The sequence below is a fragment of the Talpa europaea genome, assembly GCF_964194135.1.
Source record: "Talpa europaea genome assembly, chromosome: X".
NCBI classification, from domain to species: Eukaryota; Metazoa; Chordata; class Mammalia; order Eulipotyphla; family Talpidae; genus Talpa; species Talpa europaea.
Genome location: NC_140081.1, coordinates 32,443,291 through 32,461,593, shown reverse-complemented (window position 1 = coordinate 32,461,593; position 18,303 = coordinate 32,443,291). Strand labels below are relative to the sequence as shown.

Genomic DNA, 18,303 nt, shown 5'->3' with positions numbered 1-18,303 from the left:
AAGTTACATGAGTAGATAACAATAAACGATAGGTAGAAGGGGGAAAAAGCCTGAATTCCACTTAGAAAAAGTACCATAGATAGCAAAATTATCAGCGAATAACAGCAAAGATACTGTCTTGCAGTGAGAATAAAGGAAGGGGAATGAAAAGAAATAGCCACTGTTGTCTGTCATAGTCTGGAAATCTCTGGTAAGTGGCCTTAATAGTATGTTTTGCTTCAAAATGCTATATAGGGCCTCCCTAGTGGCCTAGGGGTGAAGTCTCAACACTATCACCTCTACGTCCTGAGTTCAATCCCAGCCTGGGAGCTACCCCACATGGCGCAGCAGACCTCTCTTGTCTTGCCTGCTGCTCCCCTCAGCAGTGTATTTCAGTAGATCTGCCTGTCCTGTCTTCTCCCCTCCCCCCCCCTCCCGGTCTCTGGAGAACTTCTCACTCCCGCACCTCTGCCCTATACCCTATGCAAAAATTTATCTTTTCTAAAAAACTATATATCTGGGAGAAATAATTTGTTAAGTTTAAGACAATCTTGTTTTTTTCCTGACCGTAGAAAGATTTTAAAAGTCACTTGAAGCTGTCAAACCAAACCAGCTTATCTATATGCAAGATCCTGAATTATCCAGCTTTTATCAAACTAACATATAAAAAAATTACAGAAACAACGACCATCATCATTCACTCATTTTTGGAGTCTATCCTACTCCACTAAACTCTATTCCTGGTCCAGTATTAAGCTACATTGTAATAGATATGTCAGTTTTAATCATTTTAAGAAAAAAACATTTTTTACAAAAACTTGTTAGAAAGATACAAACTTTGGAATGAAATACAAATTTTGTTATTTAGTATTCAAATGTTCTTTGATAAACAATCCTTGTGCTCAATTTTCTAATTTATAAAATGGGAGAAATGTATTATAGTGAGGGATTGCCCTAAACTGCAAACAATACTCTTAACTTTTCCAGCCAATTTTCAAGCAATGTTTGAGATCACTTTCTACTGTTTTCTTTCCTTCTGTTAATGGTATATAATGATGCTCTGCTCTCTCTCACACACACACAGCATTGTTCTCTCTCCCTCACCTTCAATCACAGATGCTCCATCCTTTTTGTCTTGACCAGGCTTAACAGCCTCCATCTCAGTTGTTGGTTCCTCTTTTTGAGGTTGCTCAGTAGGCTGAGTGGCGTAGCAGTGTGTGCAAATAAAAGTTTTGTTATTGATGTATATTAATGATATAAAGAATGCACAGGGAAATTTAATCACAAGTAAATATAAAGGTATTTAATAATATATTCTTTGTGTAATACATTCTTAATGTTTCTCCTCCGATAGATTGTGCAATCTGTTGTTAATAAGTGTCAGAAGGCATGAGGTATATTTCCCCAGAACATAACAGCATCCATTCAAGCAACACCAAAATGTCCTGAATCAATGTGTCTTGTCACCGTAAAATACCTTTTTCAGTCTATCTGTACTAGCTCCACGGCTCCACAAAAATTAACTTCTAATAAACATTAATTATCAGAGCACTTACCCCCACAAGCTCAGGCAGCAAAGGTACTTTATCATCATCTCCTCCTCTAAGTTTAAATGGTGTCTTCAATTGCTCACTCATATTTCACACTGAAAACAGAAAATTGTGATTTGGAAAATGCACTTAAATGGGTAAGTGTATCTGACTACTTCTATGGCCAACTAGTGACATATCCTACCCCGCCTTCAAAATAATTAATTGTGGGACCTCCCCTGGTGGCACAGCCGTTGGAGGCTGCCCGCGGCCTCTGCAGCGCCGGTTCGTTCCCCGGCCGCCGGCGAGGGTCCCACCAAAAAAAAAAAAAAATTAATTGTGCCTGCTTTCCAATCAGACCAAATCTGGCAACTTGCAAATACAGGTTTTTGTCATGGCAGAGCCAACAAAGAAATCACCGTAAAATGACATGAACACATTTCTGATAAACTTTGGCTTCACAACTTGATTCTCCAAATGGAGACATTTAAGTAAATACCAGCGGCGGCTTGAGTACTACTTTTGACATACTCTTACTTCATTAAGGTCGGCCCCCTCCCCAGTCTTACTGGAACATTCCCACACTCATTCATTTACACACCGCCGTGGCTTTCCACACTCTAGTGAAAGGCTGCGATAAAAACAAATGTGTACGCACCTCCCTTGGACTCGGTTTGGAGCTGCTCAAATCTCAAAGCTACCACCTAGGCCCTTCCTTCACCCCTCCCCCACCCTTCAGGTTTCTAGGCCCTTCCTTCACCCCTCCCCCACCCCACTCCTGCCCCCACCACCCCGCGCCCGTTTCTAGGCCCTTCCTTCACCCCTCCACCTCACCCCTGGGTTTCTAGAACTTTCCTTCACCCCTCCACACACACCCCGGTTTCTAGGCCCTTCCTTCACCCCTTCATGCCCCCCAGTTTCTAGACCTTTCCTTCACTCCTCCACACACACCCCCACACCCCCGGTTTCTAGGCCCTTCCTTCACCCCTCCGCCCCCCCCACCAGTTTCTAGGCCTTTCCTTCACCCCTCCAGCCCCCCCCCACCGGTTTCTAGGCCCTTCCTTCACCCCCCCACCCGTTTCTAGGCCCTTCCTTCACCCCTCCACCAACCCCAGTTTCTAGACCTTTCCTTCACCCCCTCCACACAACACCCCCCCGTTTCTAGGCCCTTCCTTCACCCCTCCAGCCCCCCCCACCGGTTTCTAGGCCTTTCCTTCACCCCGCCCCCCAGTTTCTAGGCCCTTCCTTCACCCCTTCATTCCCTCCCCCCCTGTTCCTAGACCTTCCTTCATCCTTCATCCCTCCACAGACGACCCCCCCACCCCGGTTTCTAGGCCCTTCCTTCACCCCGCCTCCCGGTTTCTGGGCCTTTCCTTCACCCTGCCCCCCGGTTTCTAGGCCCTTCCTTCACCCCTCCACCCCACAGTTTCTAGGCCCTTCCTTCACCCCTCCACCCCCATCACGGGCCCCACTGAGGCCTCCAGAATCTGTGCTGTTGGCCATTACAGGCACCTCTAGAAATCAGATACTTAAAATAATGCCCCCCCCCCAAGATTTACCCCACCTGCATCGGACCCCCACTCCCCATAACCCACCATCTCCCCCTGCTCCGGGCCTCACCTCGACGACGACAACAAGCATAATGGCGGCCAGGACACCAACCTCGAGGTCCCTCTGCTCAGAGACCACAAATAGCGCCTCCCCACACCCACCCAAAACCCGCTGGTTTACACCCCACTTTCACTCACATATCAACTCAGAGAACCAGCCCAGGAACCTACCCTCTACGTATCAGCTAGCAAAAAAGACTCAAGACGGAGAGTCGGTAAAACGTTCCTCACACAGCTCGGCGCCGGACGCTAGTGCTCGACTGCGCGCGCGCAACCAGAAGTCATTCGGTTTGCGCATGCGCACTGCGTCCCACGTGCACTGCGTGGGGCACGCTGCGTAATTTCTGCTACCTGTGGTGTACTGCGTGGGGCACGTTGCGTAGGATATACTACGCAGGGGTTCACGGGGGGTCACGTTGCGTAGGATATACTGCGTAGGGGTACCCTGCATGGGGCACGTTGAGTGTGATATACTACGTAGGGGTTCACTAGGGGTCACGTTGTGTAGGATATACTATGCAGGGGTACACTGTGTGGGGCACTTTGCATACGATATACTATATAGAGGCTCACTGGGGGGTCACGTTGCATAGGATATGCTGCATGGGGTATGGTGGGGGACATGCTGCGTGGGAGTACACTGCATAGGGTCTGCTGCGTGGGGCTCGCTGTGTGGGGGCAGCTCCCCACTCTCTTACCTGGGCGTCACTGAGGACTCCCTACTCAGCCCACTGTCAGCAGTTCCAGTTGCTCCCATGTCTCAGATACCTCAAATAACTGCCCCCAAGACCTGCTGCATTTTCAACCAAACCCATGCCCACCAAAGCCCACCCTTGTCCCAGCCGGCCAGATCAACAAAAGCTATGGTGGCTGCTGGTGCAAAAAAACAAAATGCCTGCTAAAACAGAAACAGCAACATACTCCATAGTATTTACGTAAGACCAAGAGTCTCACAATCTAACGTTTAACATGCATAACATATAAAATTCAAAATTACTCAGAAAATGAAGGACCAGGAAAATCTCACTTGACCTGGGAAAGACCATCTGTGGACTCTAATGCAGAAAGGATGACAGTGTTCAGATTATCTGCATCTTTAAAGCAGCTTGTAAAAATACTTAAGTGAGCAATCATGAACACTTTTTAAATAAATGTAAAATTAGAAAGCACTGGCACCAAAAATGAGAAAATAGTTAAAGAAACAAATGGAAGTTTTAGAAGTGAAAAAATACAACCACATAGAGTAGAATTCTCGCTGGATGTGTTCAATAGCAAAATAGAGATGAAAAATATTTAATGAACCTGAAGATAGATCAGTAGAAGTTATTCAACCCGAACAACTCAGAAAAAAAGATTGAAAGAAAAACAAACATAACCCCAGGGACTTGTGGGAAAATACTAAAACATCTATAATTTTAATCACCGGAATCCCAGGAGAAGTGAAAGCCTAGGTGATTAAAAATATTTTTGAAGTAATAATAGCTGAAACTTCACAAATTTGGCAAAATAGGTAAACCCATAGATTCAATAAGCTCAATAAACACCATACAGGAAGATCAAAGGAAATCCATGCCCAGACACATCATAATGAAGCTGCTGATAACTAAAAAAGAAAAAAAATTCTTGAAAGCTGACAGAGAAAAAGGACTGATTACTTCTAGGGGAACAGTTATCCAAATGGCTACAGATTTCTCATCAGACATGGTGGAGGCCAGAGGGAAGTTTCTCAACATTTTCCAAGTGCTGAAAGAAAAGAGTGTCGAGACAGAATTCTACATCCAACAAAATATTCTTCAGGAACGAATGTGTGAAAAGAACACTTACAAATGAAGGAAAACAAAGAGAATGTGTTACTAGCAGACCTAAAAGAATTGCAATCAAAATTCTTCACACAGAAGGGAAACTTCAAACACCAGGAGAGAAGAGAAACAGAAGTAGGTAGACGTGTGACCAAATATAAGAGACTATTCAGCTTTGGGATTAATTAAAATATATTGAAAGCAAAAAATTAAACATCGGGGGCCTTCCTGGTGGCGCAACAGGTTAAGACGCAGCACTATGAAGCAATCCACAGCCACTGCAACATGAGTTCGATTCCCGGCCAGGGAGGTGACCCACATGACACAGCAGACCTCTCCTGTCCCGCCTGCTGCTCCCCTCATTGTAAAATGGTGAAAATACTGATTCTCGGTAGTCTGTGAAGAGTTATGTATGTGTATTTTCATGCCTAATCACGTGAAAAAGTATACAGAGATAGTCAAAAACAATAAATCAGCATTTAAAAAAGATAAACACATGCAATTTGCAGCAACATGGATGGTGCTGGAAGGGATCATGCTCAGCGAAATAAGTCAGAAAGAAAAAGGAAAATACCAGATGGTCTCACTCATAGCAGGAATCTAGAAAACTTAAATAAGGGACCAAGAAAAAGAATAACCATAAGAAAGTAAAAATCAAAATCAACAAACAACTATGAACCAGAGACACTCTATGAGGGGTGGGGGGCGGGGAGGGGAGGGATTGGGGTCAAAATAAGGGGGTTGCAATTGTATGGGGAATATATATATATATAAAAACAATAAATTTTGAATAAATACTAAAAGACTTTAAAATAATTCAAAGGAATGCAAGAAAGCAGAGGCAAAAGTCAGAGGGAAGAAACTGAAAACATGATCAAATGGTACACATAAATCAAAATATACTAGTAGTTACATTAAATGCAAGTGATTTAAACTCATAGCAAGGGCAGATTGGATGCAGCCAGGTGGTCATTGAGCTGCGAGCCTGGCGGGCATGCACACAACCAGCCCAGCCTCCCTGTGCAGCCCAGGCTCCGCACCTCTCATGCTGCAAGGCTGCTGAGCCCGCATGGCCAGGACGATGAAGTGTCCTCTGGGCCAGAGCGTGCTCCCGAGGTCCTAGGACCAAGCGTTCTCTGCCTTTCAGCAGTGGTACCCAAAACCCCATAGCAAGCATGTCTTGACAGAAGGCACAGTCCACCAGGAGGTGACCCCTGACCAGAAGTCCAGTCCCGGAGACCCCTGGTCAAGAGCTGCAGGATGCCCCACTGGGCAGAGCAACTGTCTCCTGCCAGTGTTGTTCACTCGGTGTACAAACTGGAGGACTCTGCTATGGACCCACAGAACCAGACCATGCACCACACCCGGCTGATGGAGGTGGAAGAACAATGTGTTTACTGTGTGAACTCTGATAACAGTGGCTGGACTGAAATCTGTCGGGAAGCCTGGGTCTCTTCGAACTTGCTGGCGTCCCTAGAGCTGTCCAGGAATTTGGTCGCACCAGGTTCAGAAGCAATGGGACTAAAACCATAATGGGTTTTGAATACATCTTGGCCGGCTTACAAGGTAGGGCCCCCTCCAAAACCCTTGTTGAGTCGGCCCTGGAGGTCAAAGAGAAGGCAAAGGGGAGGCACTGGCACCTACAGAGAAGGCCAGCAAGGTGGCCACCAAGTAGCAGCAGTTTGTGAGGCCAGTCCCAACCCTGGTGCAAAAGTACCCAGACCAACCACTCAAATCCCTCTGCCTCTTCCCCTTGTATTTATTAAAAGTCAACTTCCAGCCCTGTCTTGGGGGGGTGGGAAGATGTCCTTTTTGGCATCCACAGCGCACCAGGCACCTTACCCATGTCTGAGCCCGGCCTGCTTATTTCCCTATATTCAGGGCAGCTGAGGACATACCTCCCGAGCGGTTCAGTGACTTGCCAAGGGTCACAGGCAGCGTGCAGGTGACGTGATCAGATGCTAGACTGTCAGCTTCAGGAGGGCAGGGATCTGTGTTTTGTTCTCTGATGTATCCCAAGTACCTGGAACAATATCTGTCACATAACAGGCATTCAGTAAAGATTTGTTGAATTTTTAAAAATACCAATTAAAAGGCTCAGGTTGTAAGTTTAGGTTGTTCTGGTTTGTTTTGCTTTTCTAAAGGAAACATGACACAACTAGATCTACAATAAACTCATTTCAAATGTCATGATATAGTTAAGTTAAAATAAAAGGACTAAAAAAGATATACCAGATAAACACCAAGAAAAAGAAAACTCAAGGGACCCTATTAAGATATGACAAAGTAGATTACAGAACAAAGAAAATTATCAGCAATAGAGAGATTTAAAATTAGGAAAATTCACAAGGATGCATAATAATACACAATGTATATACACTTGTGTTGGGGGTCTTCAGTACCACCCCCAGTTCAATTATTTCCAAAGAGGATTCACAGCACCCAGATATAGCTATACTCATGGCTAAGATTTATCGCAACTCCTGGGTACTAAGCAAAGTCAGCCAAGGGGGGAAATGCTTGGGGTGAAGCCGAAAGGAAAGCAGCACAAGCTTCTAGGAGCCCTTTCCCAGTGGAGTTACACGTCTCATCTCGCCAGCAACCAACTGTGATAACATGTGCAGTGTTCTCTACCAGCACAGTTCATTAGATGCTCAATGCTAACTCTGGAAATCAAGAAAAAATATCCCTTCTCACCCTTGTGGTTTAATATTGTTTGGAAGCCCTAGCCAGTTCAATAAGGAAAAAAAGAGAGAGAGAGAGATAACTGGCTTACAGTTGAGAAGGAGGCAATAAAACCACCCCATTCTAAATGACATGATTATCTACATAGAAAATCCCATTAATTTATAAAAAATAGTAAAATATTAGAATGATGAGTAAGTTTAGCAACAATGCAGACTGCAAGTCCAACAAATCAAAACTGAACGCATTTCAATATATTAACAATGAGCAATGAAAACCAAAATTTTGTAAATACACACACAATACTGTTTTACAATAACTCCTCAAAAAAATCAAACAAAACATGTGCAGGGCCTATGGATGTTGAAAACTACAAGAAGCTGCTGAAAGAAAAGACCTAAATAAATGAAGAGACATACTGAGTTCGTGGGTTGACAGATTCAGTATAGATTAAGATGTCTGTCATCCCCAAATAGCTCTACAGATTTAATGCAGTTCTGGTCAAAATCTCTGGAGGGTGTTGGTCTTTTGCTTGCTTGTTTGTTTGTTTGTTCATTTGTTTGTTTGTTTTTGTAGACACAGACTATTTATTTTAAAATATACATGGAAAAACAGAGGAACTGAATTGTCAAAATAATTTTGAAAAGGAAGAACAAAATTTTTTTAAGAATTACTACAGGGCCTCCCTGGTGGCACAAGGGGTTAAGACACAACCTATGAAGCTAACCGCAGCCACTGCAGCACGTGTTCGATCCCCGGCCAGGGAGCTACCCACATGGTGCAGCAGACCTCTCCTGACTTGCCCACTGCTCCCATCAGCAGTGTATTTCAGTCTGTCTGTTCTGTTCCCCACTCTGTCTCTGGTGAATCCTCTCTCACACACACACCTGCACCTCTGGCCTGTAACCCCAGTTCTTGTATGCATAAAAATAAAATAAATCTTTAAAAAAAATCACAGCTTTCAAAAAAAAAAGAATTACTATAAGGATGTTTACGTCAAGATTTTTAAGAATTACTATAAAGCTACAGTATTTAAGACAGAGTACTATTAACAAAGGAATAGACACACTTTTGTAAAATGTGAACTGGTCATATTTGTGTGGACAGTTCAGTGGGAAAAGGAGGGTCTTTTCAACAAATGGTATCTAAACAAGTGGACACCTAGGATATTTACACTAAAGTAGGGAAAACTTCTGTTCACACAAAAATCCAAGTGTTTATGGCAGTTTTACTCATAATCACCAAAAACTGGAAACAACCCAAATGTCCTTCATGAGATAAATGAACTGTGCTACATCCATGCAATGGAATATTACTCTGTAATAAAAAGAATAAACCACTGATAGACTCGACAGCTTGGAGGAAACTCGATGGAATTATGCTGAGCAAAAACGCAGTCTCAAAAGTTAACAGGTTGTGTTATTACATTGACATGACATTCTGAAAAAGCATATTGTTAAAATGTTGCAGGGGCTTAGGATTTGGGGGGAGGGTGTAACTATGAAGGGGCAGCATGAGGGAATTCTGAAGGGTGATGGAAGAATCAGTATCCTGAATTTGGTGGTGGTTCCATGAACCTGTGCATATGTTAAAGCTCACAGAACCCCCACACTCAATTTTACTATATGATAATTTTTTAATTGCCAATCAAGCAAATGAGAATCCTTTTTTTCAGTAAAACATTTAACACAGGTGTATGTATGCCTAAACACTAGTTTTTTTGTAGTTTTTTTTTTAAATAATAAATTTTATTTTTATATTCCCCCATACAATTGCAACCCCCCCATTCTGACCCCAATCCCTCCCCTCCCGCCCCCCACCCCCAAAAAAGTGTCTCTGGTTTATAGCTTTTTGTTGATTTTGATTTTCACTTTCTTATAGTTATTCATTTTCCTGGTCCCTTATTTAAGTTTTCTAGATTCCTGCTGAGTGAGACCATCCGTAAACACTAGTTTTGTTTGCTTTTGATCTCTATAAAGGGGTTCCTATGCCATGCCCTATTTTGTACCTTGCTTCTTTCACTTAACACTTCGTGTGCGGTTTATTTATTCCTTCTCGTGGTGTGCAGTATTCCATTGTGTTAATGTAACACTGTGCCTTTCCTGTGGATGTATAATTGGGTTGTTCCCAGCTTTTTGCTATTACCAATAGTGTTAGTACATGAGCTTTGCCATATCATATATGTGCAAGCATGTTCACTGTAGGGTGGGGGGGGTGGGCACAAAGAGAGAATGAAGCACAGAGGACTCTGGTGGTGGACTGCGGGTGATTTGATGGAGGGCATCCTCGGTGGCCATTCCTAATGGAGAGAATCCTAATGTTACCACACTTAAAAGGATAAATTATTATTTTAAGAAAAATATAGCAAGTTTAAAAATGTTTTTTCCCAGTTTTATTGAGATATAATTGACATGTAACATTGTGTAATGTAAGGCATAATGCAATGATTTGCTTTACACATACACTGTGAGGTGATTACCACAATAAGGTCAGTTAATTACTTCACATAGTTACTTTTCTGTGGTGAGAACTTTCAGTACACAAATATTGTTAACTATCAATATTTTTTTAAAAAGGAATGTTCACCGTAGCTAGTTTAGGTGGCAAAGAAGTTAACCAAACGCTACCTAAGCACCCGCTAGGAGAACGCCTGAGCAAACTCTGGCTGTAATAAATGACACATCATCGGTCATTTAGGCCGCATGAGCCACTGTTGGGATAAACTGCGCTCTGCCGACCTGGCTGCTGTGCTGGCGGCTCCTGCGCCCGGCTCCAATCCCTGCAGGTGGGTCCAGTAACCAGTGAGGCAATGACCTCACTGAGCTCCTCTTGAGCTCCCTGTGGGCAGAGATGAGGACAGGCAGGAAGGAGCCAGTGACACAGGAGGCTGGCCACCGCAGAGCACTGCAGACGACCTGACCTGGTCCTGGCTCGGGTCTCTCTCTGCGCTCCCCCAGGCAGGCTGCCCCAGCACCTCAGGGAGGCAGCCCCTGAAGAGCCCAAGTGAGTCCTTCCCCCCCTCCCCCCCCTTCAACTGCTCCTCCTCCTCCAGGGCTGAATCTGCTTTCTCAAGGCCTCAGGACCCCTGCATTCATGAGCATCCCTGAATGGGGAGTGTGACTGTCCCCAGGTGCAGGGAGGAGACTGGGGTCTGGGGAGGGCAGGAACAGGGTGGGCAGATGCCCAGCAGGGCTGTGGCGGTGGTGAGTGGGCAGATCCTCATCCCACAGTCTGACATCCCCTCAAGCCATACCGAGCTTGTCTGCTGCCTCCTCCTCTGAAGGGCTCCCCCTATTTGTGTCTCCCCCAGGCTAGCAGCCCTAGTGCATCTACTCACCCCAGCCAGGGGTTGTAGACCCAGCATGCAGGCCCTGGGGCAAGAGGATGGGGGAGTGGGTGCAGGCAGAGCTGGCAGCTGCCCAGCATCTGAGTAGGAACTTCAGAGCCTTTCCTAAAACCCCAGGCTCTTTTGGGGTTGCTCCCCATGACTTTGGGATCCAGGGCTGTGCCTTTGGGACAGGCCAAGCTGTTGTCCAACCTGCCCTGGGATCTAGGCCACAGAGCCCTTCCAACTTGGGGCAAACAGCCTAAAATCCAAATTTTTCAAGGAGAAAAGAATAGTAAAATTGTACAACTTCTCTTTAACCACGGAAATAAGCTTCTGACAGGAGGAAGGACAGGAGGGGCAGGAAGGACATCTGTAGAACCACAAAACAAAACTAAGACAGGGTCGTCCACGAGGAAGGGGCAGAGCTAACCCTGGACTGACGGCAGCCCCCCACACACAGAGATGGAGACTCTGGGACACTCAGCCCTGGGGCTCATGCATCCGGGGGCCTGTGACTGTCCCCACCTCCACCCCCTAACCCGCAGGGGTAAATGTTTAAGGCCAGGGGTGAATGATTAAACCTCCATCTCACATCTTCTCTGAGGCCTTCCCTGTGTTAGAGATGAGATGTACCCAGCTGGCAAAGGCAGGCATCACCGTAACATGCTGTCCTTGACTGAGCTGCGCTGAAGTTCAAGTCTGGCCCTGGACTCACCCCAGGCCACAGACATCCAGAAAGGGAAGTGGAGGGTAGGATGTGGCTGGGTGATGGCTAGGTGGGAGGGCTGGGAGCTGAGGACAAATAATAGGGGCCAGTGCTATCTAGATGCTGGGCCTAGTGACAAGGTGGAGGAAGGGAAGGGAGGTTAGGAGGCCCCTGCAGAGAACTGTGCTCTAGGGCCTGTTTCCTCATGTGTATACCAGTGATTAAAGGACAATTTATCCTGGTGGAGTTGGTGGGGGCAAGGCTTGATTTGGGTAATCATTCAGTGTCTGGCACAGAGTAACTGAGGAAAATACTGCTGGTGTTGTTATTGTTATTATTACATGAATCTCTCAATCTTAACGAATCCTTGACATTCTCCCCCAATGGGATGGGCACTTTGCTCCCCTTGAGGGTGAGCACCACCCTGTCCACCTCTGTGGCTCTGGTGTGGGGACACCGGCAGTCACGACAGAGGGGGTGCTTGACAGGCAGAACAATGACCCCTTAAAGATGTCCACATCCTAAACCGTGGGGCCTGTTCTACAAAGAACTGCTAACAGCTGACGTTTGCACTATACTTGCGCTGTGCCCACGGTGACATATTATCTCATTCAGCCCTTACCATAACCCTGTGAGGAGAAAAGCTATCATCCCTGATGACAGAGGAACAAATGGAGGCACAGAGCACTTGCGTCACTTCTCATCATGTGACATGACATGGCAGCTATTTAGACCTGGACGGTAACATTCCAGAGTCCCTCCTCTTGCCCACCCTGTACACAGACTACTAGATCAATCCACTGTTGTCATGTGTGAGGCCATACACATCTCTCCAAAGCCCAGTGGGCTTTAGCCCCTTTTATGAATGAGGAACTGAGGTTCCAAGAGGACCAGTGACTTGACTTGCCCAAAGTCACACAGCAAGGCCTTGGCGTTCTGGCTCTTGGATGAGGTCTGCCAGGCTCTAAAACCACGTGCCCTAAGTTATTGTGGGTGTGAATGAGATTCAAGGGGAGATGGACTCCAACGTCTGAAGACAAAATGGCAGATCCTGTCCATCCCCTTGAGATAGATGTCCCCATTTCCATGGCTGGTGTCAGGAGATACAGAATAAGCAATTCCCCAAGTCAAGACTTCCACAGACAGGGCTGAGAGAGTTTCTTGTCCCCTGAGGACTGAAGGACCTGATCCCACGGGAGGTTCTGAAGTAAGTGGCCACTTACACTTCATGGTCTAGACAAAAAGCAAGGGAAGGAGTCCCGGAGTCATGTTAGTTCGCATCTCACTGCGTTTGTTATAGTTGTGATCTCTACTTTTGCTGGAGAGAATTACATTTTAATGAGTATTAATGAATTGTACCATGTACAATCACCCAGGTCAAGCAGTTACTGAATTTTTCAGAAGTTCCCTAGGTGCCTTTCCAATCACATCCCCCCATCCCAAAAGTAAACGCTGTCCTGACTTGGCAATAATCATTCCGTTGCTTTTCTTTATAATTTTCCCATCAGTAATAGAGTAGTTTTGCCTGGATTTGAACTTTGTGTAAATGGGCCATACAGTGTATAACCATTTATATTTGACTTCTGTTGTTCAATGTCGTATTTGTGAATCTGTCCATTCACACTGTACAGTATTCCATCCTGTGAACATAGTCTATTTATTGGCATGGCTGGTTTTTAACTTGTAGTTTTTAATATGATCTAGGTTTGAACACTTCATTGGTTATGTTTTATCTTCTCCCACTTTGTGTTACAATTTGTGGTCTTCACTCTATGGTGCTTTTGTAATCAATAGACTTTCTAAATTTTAATGGGATTAAATGTTTTATGATTATTTACGGCTAATGTTTTCGTGTTTTAAGAAAAGCTTTTTCTGCTGTGAGTATATGGAGATGTTGTCCTATATTCAATTCTTACAGCTTTTTGATTTTGCCTTTCACATTTATATTTTGAATCTACCTAGATTTTTGTGTTGAGAGAGAGGGTCCAATTTTTTTCCCTAATATAACCAATTATTCCATTCATTGAAAATCCAACAATTCCCAATGATCTCATGATATCTCCTTGGTCTTTTTGTGTCTACATATGAGCGGCTCTGTTTCTGAGACTGTTCTTCTTTCATTGGCCTATTGGTCTACACTTGCAGCAATATCTTAATTGTTATATCCTATAAGAGGCGTGGGTGTCTTGACTATTTGGCACTTCCACATAAATTTAAGAATTAACTTATGACACACACACACACACACACATCTACTGAAATCATGACTGGATTTTCATTGAGCCCACAAAACATTTTAGAAGGGATTGACAGGTTTATGACATTGACTCTTCCATTCAGTTAACATGTGTATCAACTTAGTCTTATAACATATCTTTCAATAAGGTTATATTTTCTTCCAAAAAACTTTTGCTCCCTTTCACTAATTTCTAAGCAGTCCACAAATGGAATATTTATTAAAATGTTCTTTTATTTGTTGTTAACATATAAAAGCTATCAACTAATTTCTAAGCAGTCCACAAATGGAATATTTATTAAAATGTTCTTTTATTTGTTGTTAACATATAAAAGCTATCAACTTTTAAATATATTTTGTATTCAGAAATATTTTTAGTTCTTAATAATTCTAATAATTTATTGTGGATTCTCTGGGATTTCCTACATACATGGTGGTATCATCCATAAATTTGACAATTCTGTTCACTTTCAATCTTTAAATATTTTATTGCCTTCCCTTGCCTTATTGTGCTGGCTAGGACCTCCACTACAGTGCTGAGTAGAAATGTTAACAGGCATCCTTTCCACATTTCAAAGTTCTTAACATTTCACTTTTAAATATGTAGTTTACTGTGAATCTTTGTAGATACTATTTATGTTAAGAGAGCTTGCTAAGATTTTCTAACTCATGAATGGTCAGATTTTATCTAACCCATCCTCATCTATTGAGATGATTGTGGGCTTTCTCCTTTAACCTGCTAATGAGTAAAGTGTGCTAATTGAGTTCAATGGCAAACCATATTGCAGATTTGGAATAAATACTACTTTTTTTTTAATATATTAGATTTACGTGGTGCTATATAGGTGAATGTTTGTGTCCCCTCAGAATTCATATGTTGAAACCTAATCCCCAAAGTGATGGTATTAAGAGGTAGGGTTTGTGGGAGGTTATTAGGTTCAGAGGGTGCCATCCTCATGAATAGGATTGGTATCCTCATAAAAGAGAGTCCAGTGCCTCCCTGGTGGTACAGGCGGTTGAGCTCAGTGCTGTGAAGCTGTCCGCAGCTTCTGCAGTGCCTGTTCAATCCCTGCTGGCCACGAAGATACCCACATGGCGCGGCAGACCTCTCCTGAATCGCCCGCTGCTTCCCTCAGCAGTGGATTTCAGTCAGTCTGCCTGTTCTGTTCCCCACTCTGTCTCTGGTGAGTCCTCACCCTCCCGCACATCTGGCCTGTACCCCGGTTCTTGTATGAATAAATAAAAATCTTTTTTTTTCAAAGATTTATTTATTTATTTATACAAGCACTGGGTACAGTCAGAAGCATGGGAGGGTGAGAGAATTCACAAGAGCCAGAGCGGGGAGCAGAACAGTCAGAAGTATACTTCTGAGGGGAGCAGTGGGCGTGGCAGGAGAGGTCTGCCACGCCATGTGGGATTCCCCCCCCCCACCCCTCGCAGCCAGGGATTGAACCAGCACTGCAGAGGCTGCAGACAGCTCAGCTTCACAGCCCAGCACTCACTCAACCACTGAGCCACCGGGGAGGCCCCTGAATAAATAAAAATCTTTTTAAAAAAAAAAGAGTCCAGAAAGTTTTCTCACCCATTCATTATGTGAGGACACAATGAGAAGACCACTGTCAATGAACCAGAATCTCGTCCTCACAAAAAAAACAAATCTGGTTCCTTGGCATTGGACATTCCAGCCTCCTGAATGTGAGAAATGCTGGTTGTTTATTAGCCACTAATCTACATTATTATTTTTAATAATAAATTTTATTTTATATTCCCCATACAATTGCAGCCCCCCATTCTGACCCCAATCCCTCCCCTCCCGCCCCCGCCCCCCTAAAAGTGTCTCTGGTTCATAGTTTTTGTTGATTTTGATTTTCACTTTCTTATAGTTATTCATTTTCCTGGTCCCTTATTTAAGTTTTCTAGATTCCTGCTATGAGTGAGACCATCCGGTATTTTTCTTTTTCTTTTTGGCTTATTTCGCTGAGCATGAGCCCTTCCAGCGCCATCCATGTTGCTGCAAATTGCATGTGTTTATCTTTTTTGAATGCTGAGTAGTATTCCATGGTATATATGTACCACATCTTCTTGATCCAGTCATCTATTTTTGGGCATTTGGGTTGTTTCCAAAGCTTAGCTGTTGTAAACAGTGCTGCTATAAACATAGGGGTGCAGGTGCTCTTTGGAATTGATGTTTCTGTGTCCTTTGGGTAAATACCTAGGAGTGGAATTGCTGGATCATATGGAAGCTCTATGTTTAGTAGGTCCAGAAATCTCCACACAGCTCTCCACAGTGGTTGGACCAGTTTGCACTCCCACCAACAGTGCAGGAGAGTTCCTTTTTCTCCACAACCTCGCCAACATTTGTTGCTGCTAGTTTTTTTAATATGTGCCATTCTCACTGGTGTAAGATGGTTTCTCATGGTAGTTTTGATTTGCATTTCCCTGATGACAAGTGATGTTGAACATTTTTTCATATGCCTATTGGCCATTTGCATTTCCTCTTCAGAGAAGTTTCTTTTTAGCTCTTCTGCCCATTTTTTGACTGGATTATTTTCTTTGTTGTTGTTGAGTCTCATCAGCTCTTTGCAGATTTTTGTGATCAGTCCTTTATCATTAGTGTTGGGTGCAAAAATGTTCTCCCAGTTGGTGGGGTTTCTCTTTGTTTTTGTTATTGTCTCTTTTGCTGTGCAGAAGCTCTTTAATTTGATGTAGTCCCAGCTGTTTATCTTTGCCTTTACTATCACTGCTTTGGGTGATGTGTCTGTAAAGATGTCTTTGATGTGCAAATCACATAGTGTTTCGCCTATGTTTCCTTCTATATATTTTATGGTTTCAGGTCTTATGTCTAGTTCTTTAATCCATTTTGAGTTGATTTTTGTGTATGGTGTGAGGTGGTGGTCAAGCTTCATTCTTTTGCATGTAGTGACCCAGTTTTCCCAGCACCATTTATTGAACAAACTTTCTTTGCTCCAATGCATAGTCTTTGCTCCTTTGTCAAAGATTAGTTGACCATAAATCTGTGGGTTTATTTCTGGATTTTCTATTCGATTCCATTGGTCTGTATGTCTGTTCTTGTTCCAATACTATGCAGTTTTGATGATTATGGCTTTGTAGTATAGTTTGAAGTCTGGGAGTGTGATGCCTCCATTCCCTTCTTTTTTTTTCAGGAGAGCTTTGTAATCTACATTATTTTTGTAATAATGCAGCCAAAATGGACTAAAACAGGCAGTTGTCAAGTTCAGAAATATGCATCTATTTTCTTTTGATTGTTCTGTAATATTCTTTTCACTCGTCAGTTTTTAGAATCTAGGTTCTATCAGGCCCATCAAATGAATTAAGAATGCTCTTTTATACACTTTTTAAATTGCTTTCACAAAAATAGAATTATTCCTTGAGTGCCTCATGAGCAAAGTCACCTGAGCCCTGAGTTCCTGTGTGGGAAGACTTTTGGCTACAGCTTCCGTTAATGGATATAGAACTACTCAAGTTACATTTTTCGAGACACTTTTGGCAAGTTATATGTCTGCAGTAATTGTCCATTTTATCAAATATTTCAACCTAATTGGCATAAAGTTGCCTTTTTAGATATTGGTCAAATTATCATATCGATGGAAGGCCACCAACCCATCTGGACAAAGTCAGAATATCCTCATTGAACATATGAAATATGGATGTGTTGAGCTGTTTTTCACTAGCTGTTTCCACTTCCAGATGTCTGCAATGCTACTCTTTCCTATTAGACTGCCCCCTCTTCCCCTTCATTACCTGGCTGACTCCTGATTTTTTAAAACTCAGTTCAGGCACCGTATCCTCCGAAAAGGCTTCCAAGTCCTGGGTTCCCCACAGCCCATGGGATCCATCACTGTTAACTGCAATAACCACACTGCATGGAAATTCTTTCTGTATTTGTCTTCCCCACTAGACTGTGAGCTCCTTCCTCGGTGTCCCCAGAGCAGAACAGAGGAGGCCAGGCAATACTCGTAGAACTGAACTGAGGGCCTCCCTGGTGGCGCAGGTGGTTGAACACAGCGCTGTGAAGCTGTCCGCAGCCTCTGCAGTACTGGTTCCATCCCCGCCGGCCTCGGAGCAACCCACATGACAAGCAGACCTCTCCTGTCTCGCCCGCTGCTCCCCTTAGCAGTGCATTTCGTCAGTCTGCCTGTTCTGGTCCCTGTTCTGTCTCTGGTGAGTCCTCTCACCCTCCCATACATCTGGTCTGTACCCAAGTTCTTGTATAAATAAATAAATCTTTAAAAAAAAAAGAACTGAACCAAGCCTGTCACCACTAAATGACCAGCTAAGTTCTCGAGGCATGCCTGGCAATACCGCTCCCTCCCACCCCATTTGCTTGCTGCTGCTTGTCGGGTTTTTTTTTTGTTTGTTTGTTTGGTTTTTTAATTGAGCATCTCCTAGAAGAGTGGCCAATGAGGAAGG

The 18,303-nt window shown here is 43.8% G+C and overlaps 1 pseudogene across 1 annotated transcript; it reads left to right on the top strand.

Moving 5' to 3' along the window:
* The first annotated feature begins 3,150 nt into the window (after positions 1 to 3,150).
* LOC311187516 (PRELI domain-containing protein 1, mitochondrial-like) lies at positions 3,151 to 6,592 on the top strand (annotated as a pseudogene). The gene is made up of 2 exons: positions 3,151 to 3,455; positions 6,088 to 6,592. The product of its transcript is annotated as a PRELI domain-containing protein 1, mitochondrial-like (transcript).
* The last annotated feature ends 11,711 nt before the right edge of the window (positions 6,593 to 18,303 follow it).